Source organism: Prinia subflava, chromosome 14 (assembly GCF_021018805.1).
Source record: "Prinia subflava isolate CZ2003 ecotype Zambia chromosome 14, Cam_Psub_1.2, whole genome shotgun sequence".
Classification (NCBI taxonomy): Eukaryota; Metazoa; Chordata; class Aves; order Passeriformes; family Cisticolidae; genus Prinia; species Prinia subflava.
The window spans coordinates 6,282,071-6,294,101 of record NC_086260.1 but is presented as its reverse complement, the minus strand read 5'-3'; the positions used below and the strand labels follow the sequence as shown (position 1 = coordinate 6,294,101).

General features: G+C 44.0%; 1 long non-coding RNA gene across 1 annotated transcript in view; it reads right to left on the bottom strand.

Moving 5' to 3' along the window:
- Positions 1 to 10,652, bottom strand: part of LOC134558028 (uncharacterized) — a 95,332-nt gene extending 84,680 nt beyond the window's left edge. The window contains exons 1-2 of the long non-coding RNA XR_010082267.1: positions 10,344 to 10,652; positions 8,343 to 8,525 (exon numbers count right to left, since the gene is read on the bottom strand). This is a non-coding gene — a long non-coding RNA (uncharacterized LOC134558028). The remainder of the gene's footprint in view (positions 1 to 8,342; positions 8,526 to 10,343) is intronic.
- Between the last annotated feature and the right edge of the window lie 1,379 nt (positions 10,653 to 12,031).

Here is a 12,031-nt window from a genome sequence, read left to right as displayed (position 1 = left end):
TTACAACTTCCTGTGCTTAGGAACAAACTGTCTCAAAAAAGAATTCCTGTGCCTGTTCTCCCTCCTCAAAACTGCCACCTGGGCTTAGCCAGCACAAGGAAGGCTGATGCTGGCAGCTTCATTTGGAAGAGAAACAGTCCAGGTGGCAGCAGGGATGAGAGGAACAGCAGAGATGAAAACACACCCCAGACCAAGAAGGGGGTGAAGGACCCTTCCCACCTCCTGAGTCCAAGTCCCACAGCAGCCAAAGGCTTGGGCTTCTTAGAATCTTTAAGGTTGAAAAGACCTTTAAAATCAGCAAGTCCAACCATCAAACACCAGTCCTACTTCAACACAAGTAGGAAATTAACTCAATAGCAGGTCTCACATTATTTCTCCATTTAGGCAGCATCATTATTACCTGGGAGCCACTACTAATGTGTGTACTACTCAATTATGTGTAAACCAAAATATCCAAAGAGAACCTCAGCCTGGTTTTGGAAGCAGGGCGTAGATAGGAAACAACAGGAGATGGACACTCCTTGCTGCTGAAGCACATCTTAGTGTGACTTGATCTTCATTGCCCAGGCTTTATCATAAGCAGCAGAAACATCCAGCCATTCAGTGCCCTCTGAATATCTCCAGGGGAAAAAGCCTTAAACACTGAACACCTGCTTGGCTGGAGCTGCACTGGGCTTCCCACCAAGACAGGTATGTCCCTGAATATATATATATATATATATATATACATACACACACACCCCTGAAAGCAATGAACCCACCTCACCCACACCCTACAACAGTTCTTTTTCTTGGTAGGTCTTCCATGAAGTTCACACATGGAAGATTCCCTGAGCTGGAGTCAATGAAAAGCTACAGCTGATAAGCTGCTTTTTACAGTCCTCCCTATTGTTTAAGTTACCTTTGTAAGATGTCCATCCCAATAGCAGGAGGAGAACACAAAAACAGGAGGAGAGAGTTCTCCAGGGGAATGGTGCTGCAGGGGCCCTGCATTAATGTGCACTATCTACAGTCAGTTCTGGCTGGTAGAAAACAACCTGTCTCACACAGCTCATCACCCTCACAAGGGGCTGTCACAGCCAGAGGGCCTGAGGAACAGATGGCTCAAGTGCAACACTGCAGACCTGTGGCTGAGCAATACAGAAGCTTTCAGTCCTGGTGTGATCCCTGCACATGGAAAAAATCACCCCTTGTTCCAGCCTGTTTGTTTCAGCTCACTTTCACAGTGAGATGAAGCAGATCTCAGAGCAAACCAGCCATTTTTTGTCTAAAGCCAGGAATCCCTGAAAAACCCAAACCCATGCTTTCTTCATAAAGCAGACCTCTCTCAGACTGAGCAACAGCACATGCAAAGAACTCACAGAAGTCGGCCCAAAAACAGAGGGAAGGGAGCAGAAATTACATTTACAAAGCAGGAAGCAGAGGTTTCTGCAATGGTTCTGCTCAGCCACTGGAGCGCCTCAGGGAGGATTACACGAGAAATAAACTCTCTGCTCAAAGTATGTAAACTGATAAAACAGCCTTGCTTTGATGCTTGCTCTGCAAGAAGCATTTCAGCTGAATCAGTAACACTGCTTGTTCTTCACTGCAGTGACACTGCAGCAGCTGCAGAAATATATTCACATTTTAACCGTGGTGTTTATTCCAGGAAGTGCAAAGTTTGTGGTGCTTGATCTCTGAGGTAACATTGCTGCAACCACTCAAGGCTTTGCCATGGGACTGATGATAAAAGATTCAGCCTTCTGTAAAAAATGGTGTGCTGGATTTATGGGATATTGCATTTCTCCTGTAAGAATGCCTGACTTTTTATGGAAACCACAGAGAGATCCAGGTGGAAAAGTATTCAGGATATGACAACCACCTCTTGCACATTAGATTAGAAAGGGAAGCAGCAGCTGAGCTTAATACATGGAGAAAGAGTCAAGTTTAGTTTATGGTCTTTTCAGCGCAGCCAAAAAATAACAATTTATTTTAGAGTCCTAGTACATTGTTGGTAGTTTTGCAATGCCAAAGCTTTTAAATTTGGCAAAATGAAACCAGTAGGGAATATAGAGCTGTGGATGAATATCAAAACAGGGAGGATAGGCAAGGAGAGGACATGGTACATTTTTGAGTGCTCTGGGTTTTGAGCAAACCTGGGTTCTGTTATGTTCATCTCCCATCTAGCACTTTTTAAATGAAATGCAAGTCCCTTGCTGTGTCCCAGGTTTTGTATATCAGCAGTTATCCCAGAGGCATGGCAAGCAAAATCTGTTTTTATAATACAGGGTTTCATTAAAAAAAAAAAAATCAAGACAAGAGAGATCTCAAAACCTCTATTACGCTCAGTATTTGGATTTATTCACTCTCAAAAGGGCTGTGGCCAATTACCACAGTGTATATCCAGACAGAAAACACCTCACTTGCTTTTCCTGTGGGCCTTCTGTGCTTCCCCTTTTCTGCCTCACTACTCCATCACTCTCTGTCCTCACTCTCCTCTTGCTGGAGGCTGCAAGGCCCCTTTTGTCCTCTGGCTCTCCTGCACTGAGGTGGCAGCACCCTGTGATGGGCCAGCCCCTGCAGCTTCCCTGGGGCAGCCAGCAGATCCCAGTGCCACCCCCTCAGTGATCCCAGTCCCAAGGACTCCTCCTTCCCTCTGAAATGCTGCCACAGTTTCCATGGCACCATGGAAAAGACACTTATTTTTTAAATCCCTAAGATGTGCAAATAGTGGGTGGCTCCTAAAGCTAAGCCAGCCTCCTCAGGTGCTCTGAGCCTACCACGTTATCCATTTCCCTCTCCATGTCTGAAATACTTCTGCAAATTTCTCTGCCAGTGGACCTGATGTGATTCATTGGGCAGCAGCAAGAGATGTCAGCTGAAGGGAAACCTGCTTCAAGGACTGAGGGCAGCAGCAAAGCTCTCAGTGCCAGCTCCTATTTCCTTGTGTGTCAACAAAACCATGACAGGGTGCACAGCATCCACATTTTGAATTTTGTAGAGGTGTTTCACACTAGATATGTTTATAAAGTCATTAGAAAGAAGATAGAGGCATGGCCCTGTGGCATTGTGCAATGCTCGATTTGGGGTGCAGTACATGAGAGAAGTTTTAGTTACATAATATTTCAGTTTTCATTTAAAATTCTCCATTACTTTCATCTGGGAAAAACATGAAGAAAATTTTTCTGATTGCTGTGCTAATATGCAGAGTCAAATTCCAGATATTTTTTTCTTCTCCTTACTCCATTATCATCAGTGTTCCCAACAGATTGAGACAGCAACAACAATCTCTCACACTCTCTCCCCATAGTTTTGACCTTCACATTTTGTGAGGTAACAGCTATAAACCCCACTTTCCCCAACCAATCCTCTACTAGTGATGACACAGGCTTCAAGAGCACACGTTCTCCTTCTTCCTGCTGGTAGGAAAGAACTGCTGTCAGTGATGACCCCACAGTGTGACCTTTCTAATCCCAGACAAACTCTTTAGGATGGCTATTCCATGGCCAGAGGTAGCAGCTTCTCCCTGCTCCATTTGGGCCTCCCTGCCTTAGATCCCTCTTTGCTCCAGCATATGGAAATAAGTCCCAGCACCATGAGCTGCCAAAAGCAGAGGCACTGCTCAGCAGTCTGAGGCTGCTCAGTAAGTGCAGAGTCATGGGCTCCCCACAGAGAAGTTTGCCAATTTTTATTACGCAGGACTTGGGTAAGCAAACGCGTTCAGACCTCAGCGAGTCATCGCAGAGTACACGCTCAGACTGGAGCTGTGCTGCTCTGTCTGGGAGGGATGGGCTTTTTCCCCTCTCACTGAAGCCAGGGTCGCCTCCCTTGGGGTAGGATGTAACAAGCACTGCCAAGACATGCATGGGAATCACATCAGTTGGACGGGAGTACGGCACAGGGAACAGACTCTGAACTTCAGCTCTGCATTTCCCTTCTGTGTTTAAGTAATATGGTTACTGCTTACGTTTGAGGGGCTTTTTCCCAAAGGTTACTCAGTGCATTTGTCATTGCTGTTAAATAATGTTATTTGAAGGTCAGTTAGATAACACATTGTCTGATGTCACTCACAGCCAGTTTGTCTCTCTAATTCAAGGAGGGATAAGGGTCCACTCCAGTGGCCACTGCATTCAAGCCAGCCAAAAGCCCATCCCAGCTGTACAGGGTTTGAAGATTGCACAGAGGTAAAGGGGTTGTTGTCCCATTCATACACAAGATACTCTTCCCTCTTTTGATGCACTGCCTCCCTACTGGACACACCAGTTCCTCTCTGCCAAGGAGCCACAGCAGTTAGATTCCCTAAAAGCAGGTCACTATAGTACATTTAAAGGTTCCCACATCAGCTGCACTGGTTCATTACAGCTCATCTTCGTATTGTATTGCAGGTCAGCTCCTGAACTCACTTTTTAAGATAAAAAATAGGGAACCTAAACCACCACCACACTTCCCAAGTACCCACACCCCCTTCAACACCAGGAAAGCAACAGGCAGCTGCTGGCTGCAGTGTTTCCAAGGAAATGGGTTCTGAGCTGCACTGCTGTTACACAAGGAGTGCAGCTGCTTAAAAAGCAGGGTCACACACACTAGAACATCCTGTACATTAAAAGCACTCCCTCTATAACTCTGACAAGATTTTCATGCTGTCACTCCTGCATGCACAATCCGAATGCAGCAGCGAGGAAGTTCCTGCACTTGGAAGTTCCACTCCACACAGCCAGCCTGGGATGGAGGAGGGGGTGGCATCCTGCCTTGCACTGCTGCCTCCTGATATTCACAGGAATTTCCTCTGCTGTTAGTACGTTCATGCAAGGAGCAAAAGAAATATATTACCCTTTGCTGAAAGGGTTCTCCAGAAAACTGCTGCTATTTGGAATGACACAGACCCCAGGAGGATTCCGGGAATCTGGGAGCTCGAGAGAATTTGCTTTCTACACACTGCTGGCACAGCCAGTGCAGCCTTCCAAGTCCCGTAACAACCCGTCCTCCCCAGATAATCTGTTTTCCCAAACATTTAGCCATCTCAAGGCCTTGCTTGGATCTCTGCAAATGTTTATGACACTGCTATGTCACTCCTCCGTGGTGCTGCCCGAGTGCTTGCCTAATATCTGCCTCCTGAAAAAACATGGCTGTTTATAAAAGCTTTTTATGTTGCACATAGTGACGGGACACAGCAGATTCAGCACACTCTGTCCAAAGCTCTGCTCTTAAAAATAGCCTGGACTGCATCACTGCATTTGTTCCAATCTAGAGAATTCATGTGCTTTCTCTAGTGCCACTAGTAAATAATTAACTGTTTAATATGAGTGCCAGAATAATTTAATGTTTAATCTGTCTAGAGTTTTTAACTCTTTGCTGCCTCATACCAGCTACTTCTTTATAAAAGAAGAGTTAAAGGAAAAGATTGACTTGTAGTCACCTTTCTGGGCCTCTACATGTTTAGCAGTGACTTCTTCCCACTAGAATTTAGAGTCATGTAACAGCTTCAGTGAACCTTCAAACCAGCACACCCACATCTTCTCTGACCCCAAGGATCTTTAGGGAGCCCCAGCTGGGGATAATCCACCAATCCTTGCTTCTCTCACCAGGCACTGCTCTGTCTTTATGCTGCAAGAAGAAAAGCAAACACACTCTTTCTGCCTCTTCAGAAACACCACGTGGCAATTGCTTGTTTTTCTGGACCATATGGAATTCCTTTCCTTATTTATGTATTTCAGAATGACCTCTTAGCACTAGCTGTTCCATGGTTACACTCTTAAGACAGCAGCCATATAATTCCATTTCTAGGTTTGTAGGAAACCAGCACTGAGGTAGAAAGAGCACAGCTCAGTATTTATGAAGTGCTGCCTTTCCAAAAAGGGTGAGAACCTGGTTATCATCAGAACTGTTCATCAAATCCAAAACACAGCTACAGGTGAACAATAATTAATCCAGAACAGTATGGTATTTAAAAATTGACATCTGTGGGGCCAGACCTATGTCCTGGCACTCTAATCTTAAGGCCACCAGAGTCACTGGAAGTGCTGGAGGATTCAAGAGATTTTGGATCACACCTGAGCAGTGCAGTGAGTGCAAGTTCTAGGGAGCTGCTGGAAATAGAGGTCATTAATACCACTCAGTGCATTAGCACAATGAGCCATCAATCTGCAAACTGCCACAGCATGTGTCACAAGAAAACTTATTCCTGTATCCCTCAAAGAGGTGCAAAAAACTGGAGCAAAGCAGAGTTGTCACACCTCCTTTGTTATTAGCGCTAATAATCCTTCAGGGAGAAGAGAACATTTATCCCCTTGGTAGCTCTGTATGAAAATATACATTTAAAGCAGGTTGCAACAGGGCTCAATTCATTGTCAATATTTTGGACCTTTTTCTGATACCTTCATCTTTACCTCTGGTATTGACATCCCACATTCAAATGAGCTGGACCTTAGCCTGACCTGGTAGAGACTGCTTGTCCTTATTGTCTTTAATTCCCTTTCTAAACCTAGCAGCTCTTCTACAGCCATTACACCAAAAAGTCTTCAGAAAAGGCAAACTGAAATTTTTTGAGCTTCAGCTCCTGCCAGGGCTGCCTGTGGTGCAGGAGGTGGGGTGACCTGTGAGAGACACCCTTAAAAACAACATTAGGCTCCCTGAGACTGGCAGATTTACTCTGATAATGTTCAAACTTACAACAGCAGGAGATGCCTGCAAAGCATCAGTCCTTCCTTCTGGCTCAGGAACCAGAGTCAGGGGAGATGAAAAGTTTAGTGAAAAGCTGTGATCTAGAGGAATATTAACCTTGAGTTCTACACATCAAAGCAGAACCAGCAATGAGCATTACAGATTATAAAGTATCCCTTACATCTCATGGCAAGGAAGGAAAACTCACAGTAAATGAGACAGGTCTGCCAGTCCAGAACAGCAACCAGATATCCTGCTCCTAATCTAATCTTTAGAGTCTCTGTTACGATTTGGGACTCCTTGAACAATTTTGTGATGCACTATCCCATCCCACACATGCCACACATTTTGTTTATTCATGGAATGAGGACCACCAGTGCAAACAAAACACCAATACTTGCACCTTCTGTTCCTTCACCCACTTCCTCTATAGATGTGCCAGAAGGATCCTTCAGAAAGCCCCACAAACCTGCCCTGCCTAAATGGCCAAAGAGCACTCACACACCTTTGTGCATTCTTGTACAGGTGTAGGAGGGAAAAGGGATGCAGAGGGGTTCCTTAACGGGGCTGCAAGGCTACAGACAGGGCTTACTGCCCAGGATTTGCTGATATTTTGGGGAATCTGACCCACCTTCACAAGACAAAAAGAACATAAAGTCTTAAGGCAGCCCCTCTCAGAGGATAGAAAGGAGGTGTGGAAGCAGCAAAGCTCTAGAGATGCATTGGGCTGAGCCCAGCCCCTGATGTGAGACACGTACTCAGCTGATGGACTCTGCAGTTTGTGTCTCCATGTGTGCAGACACAGAGGCAAAAGCCATATTTACAGACATTTTAATTTTCTTAAAAGGCTGCTTTGCAGCCAGCTGCCTCAGTAAAGCAATTAACTGGAGATTTTCAGAAAAGGCCAGCTCCCATGAGTGTTTATCTAGTGGCTACTTCATGCCTGTGAAAACTTCATATCTCTCCTCAGTGTCTGCAAAACTCAATTTTGTATTAGAGCCCTAAACAGGAGCAATTACCCTTGCTTTGGCAGTAATACAGCTCTTACAGAAAGCTTTGTCTCCTCACTCCAGTTTCTTCTCATGGAGCTATTTCCTTAATACCAGTCTCTGCACAATGCTTCCAGAACTTGTGCTGCTATAAAAACCTTACTTCAAACCAGCTGACTCCTACTTTCCTATCCCTAAAAAAATTACTTTCTGATATCTGGGGCTTATAATAGATGGGATATCTGCCAGGCTGAACAATAGGAGGAAATGAAAGATGAAATTATTAGCCAGGAGTTAAACAGGAGATGAAATAACTCTGAAGTGTTTTGGACAGAAGAAAGCCTTTATTTAAAAAAAAAAAAAAGGCAGGATTTTGATTCTGGGTGGGGAAAACTCTCACAGATAAAAAGACAATTGCTATCTTCTTCCCATCCTCATTTCACTCAAACATGTTTTAAGGATCATTTCTATTCTTGCACACCCACTACGTTGTTGCTATATTTCCTGTGATCCAGCAGGGTCCATTTTAACAATGCTAGTTAGCAGAATAGGTAAACCATACTTGGTAAGGAAAGACCTGGGTTTTGGAACACAGCCCAAAGCTGACAGCCACAAACTTCCCTGGTTTAATCCCAGACTAAACTCCACACAATTCAAGCTGATCAGGTATTGGGGTACAAAGGAAGGGCTGTACAAGCAGCAGCCTTCACTCACCATCCTGCTGAAGATGATGATGATGGTGGCAGTGCCAGGCATATCCTCACCTCCTCCCCAGCTTCCTCAGAGTGAGAGAATTAACATTCATCTCCTTCCTTTCTTGTTCTGTTTAAATCCTGTTGATCAGGTGGTCCTCAGGCACTCAGGAGAATCTCCTGTGGCCCCTTCTCTTATCAGCACCTGAGGGATTTGGGAGAGGCATTAACTCAAGCAGCTTGTCCTCAGCTGAGCAGCCAGGTTGACTCAGGCTGCAAAACCACACATTTTTCAGGACAAACAAGACAAAACCCACAGCAGCCTGCCCATAAGGCTGCATGCCCAGGGAAGTGATGGCATCACCATGCCTGGAGGGATTAGAAAGATGTGTAGATGTGACACATGGGGATTTGGTTTGATGGTGGCTTGGCAGTGCTGGGTTAATGGTTGGACATGATATCTTAGGGGTCTTTTCCCACCTAAATCATTTTATGCACAGGAGGAAGGAAAACTATGCCCAAAGTTTTCACAGATGTTTAGTGTGAGCAACTGCCTTAAAATGAGGACTAGAAATTGGCCCTTTTTGGCCAGGTTTGAGTTCATTTAAAATATGAACACAAGTTGAGGTGCAAAACACGTAATTTTTTTAGCTGAAACTTCAGGTCAGAATGAAGCATTTCTCAAACAGCCAGCAGATCAGCTATTTTGCTTCCTATGCTCTTTTTCATACTGTGCTATTGATTTTCTTTGGGCACTGCAGATTTTTTTTTTTTTGTGCACTGAATTTTTAGGGCTGTTTTTTCCCTTTCTTCAGTAATGATGTTTTCTAAACTTGGACTATAGAATCAGGTGCACAGAAGTTGCCCTAGCACAAGTGGTGGTCAGAGTGACCTTCACTTGACAAAGAAACCAAAAAGCATTTCCTCTACAACCTGCTATTAAAATAATAAAATATGGCTGTTATTTAATTTTCTTGGCATGACTGCTGAATGATGAAGGCTATTAACAAATTTGAAGTCATTGTTCTTTTGCTGAAAGGTGGAGTTTCAAGAAAATGTATATAATTCAATATTTAAAAGTTAAAAATTATCCCAAACAGAAACTTTTATCTATGCTGAGAGATGGGAATTGTGGATAACAAGGCATTCCTGAGTAGTAGGTGTACAGCCACTACATTAAAAGTGACTCAGCCATGTTGGGACATTTAGCACCAGCCCTGTCCTTTCTATGAGCTTATAAATCATAATCACTTTTCAGTAACCACCTTATCATTCTTCTGGGGAGATTTTATGTAGCCCTGGCACTGTCTGCTTTATGTACCATAGTGATGGGTCTATTAACTATTCAGTGCCTTCACATCTCCTGCCAGGTACTGTTGCTATCAAGCAGAACCTCTGGGTATTGTCTGGCTTTTGGTGCCTTTGTAAAGCTGCTCGGAGCCTTTCACAGAGAGGGGATGAGTGTCTTTTACAAAATTTCCATGTAGTGTATCCTCAATTGGCTTTTGACCTAATGCTATGCAAATCTTTGCTCCCCTGGAGAAGAGTTGGAGAAATAAGAAAGAAAATATTCCAGACAGGAATGTTATGTGTTGAAAATATATTAGACTGTTTAAGAGGGGCTATTAAGGATGAATTTCAAGTAGGGCATTATTTTGCATTAGGTACTTAGCCCACCTCTGATGCCTGTTTAATTTTTCTGTTGATATTCTTGTATTTCTGAGTATTAGTCCTGGTTTTATCAGAGATGCAGCTTTAGCTCAGTCTCTCTGAGGAATAAGTCCTGATCCATTAATAGTCAATAAATACCAGAGAAAAACTGGATAGGACCTGAATAACTGAGCCTGCTGTCAGCACTGTGGCTGTCAGAACACTGTCACTTCCAATCTGCTGGAGAACATACACGAGACCAAGCTCAGCCACAAGTGAGAGCATCAGACAATAATGTAAAATTATCTTATTTTTCTAGATTTTGCATGTCCTTCATCTAGTCAGTAAAACCATCAGCAGTGTCTGATCTCACCAGGTTTCTTTCTGCTGTTTGTGGCCCTCCTGTGTTTCTGCTGCTGTCAGTCAGACACTGCTGCAGGGCAGGAGCTGCACTCCAGGATCCTGATGGGTCCCTTCCAACTCAGCACATTCTGTGTTTCTGTGACTGCAGGGCTCTAGGAGGGGTGTGAGAATGGCTCTACAGCCCAACATAGTCACCTGTTGCATTTATTAAAGGTACAAGGAACACGTGGCCTGAAATCTGATGCTGCTGGAACAGCAGCAAAGCTTAATCATATGCAATATCTATGCAGCATAAAACCTGAAAATCCATACCAGTCACATTTCCTCCCATTCAGCTCAGGCATGCTGCAGATTTACAGGCCATTTCTGAGTGATTTTGTTCCTAGGAATGCATCCTGGCTAAGACTGCCTTTGCATGCATCACGCTGCTTTTCATTTCATCTTGATTAATTATTTTTGTCCAGCCATTCAGAGCCCACTCATGGGGGGCACTGATTTATGATGCAAGGCATGAAATAGCCAGATTCTATTAGAAAGATTTGCAGTTACAGGACTGAATCATTATTTATTGGGGCTTCACTGGTAAATTGGTAATATTTCCACCAGCACCTGTGAGTGGGCAAGAGGATTCTGTTAGGCATTTTCTGGGATGATTGTTTGTTTTATTCACTTGTCTGTTTTCAACAGCCACGTGAGAATAACAGTTGTTATGGGTATTGAACTACATACATTTAGATAAGCCCAAAACACTCTCAGCAGTAAGTGGAGGGGAGGTAAGACAGGTATTTCCAGCACTGAGCACATCTAATATCTGGATCTCTAGGCAAAAAGACACAGGCCTTATTGACTTTTAATGTAATCAGTTAAATGTCCAGAAACAGAAGTGTTGAATACTGACTTTTGTATCTCACAAATCAGCTGAAATCTTGCCAGATACACTCTAGATTTCATGCTAATATTAAAAAATGCTGCTCCTGGAGTTTCATGACTGGTATTTTTGTGGGAGTTAAAAATACATATCTACATATCTGAACAAATATTTCCTCTCCTCCTGCCTGTTTGCCCTTGGTGAGAAGGGAGGCAGGGACAGCCCTGGGACCCTGTGGAGCAGCCACATCTCTGCCCCTCAACCCCTGCTGGCCCAGGCTTTACTGCTCTGCTCCTCCCTGCTCCTCTATTCTTTATGAACCAGCTTGTGGCAGCTGATTTTATTCTGGGGTGTGAATGCTCCAAGAGAATGGTGTCTGGTTATTTTTCTAGGGATTGTGTGTTTGGAATGGAGAGGTTGCAGAGGGTCTGAAGGGAGCTGGGCTCAGTAGGTCCAAACCAAAACAGTTCAGGAAAGCTCCTAACAGGCTCCACATAGATGAGGTTTAATTCTTTCTTCTGTGCTGTGGTGCTGCTCTGTGATCCTCACCAGGATGTTAGAGATACTGCTCTTGTTTTATTGCACCCGTGGAAATATGGGACTTTCCAATCCCAATTAAGAAATACTTAGACATTTAAATTAATTCAGCCTGATTTATGTATGGAAATGGTCCATTTTTGTCTTAAGGTACTGATGACCAAATTTAGGCTGCAAAGCCACTCTGCTCTTCCAGCAGCCCATGGCTCACACCACAGACCAATGGCTGCCCTGGTTTGGTGGCTCTGGACAGTGTCACACCCCCAAAAGCTCTTCATTTCTCTTTCCAGCAC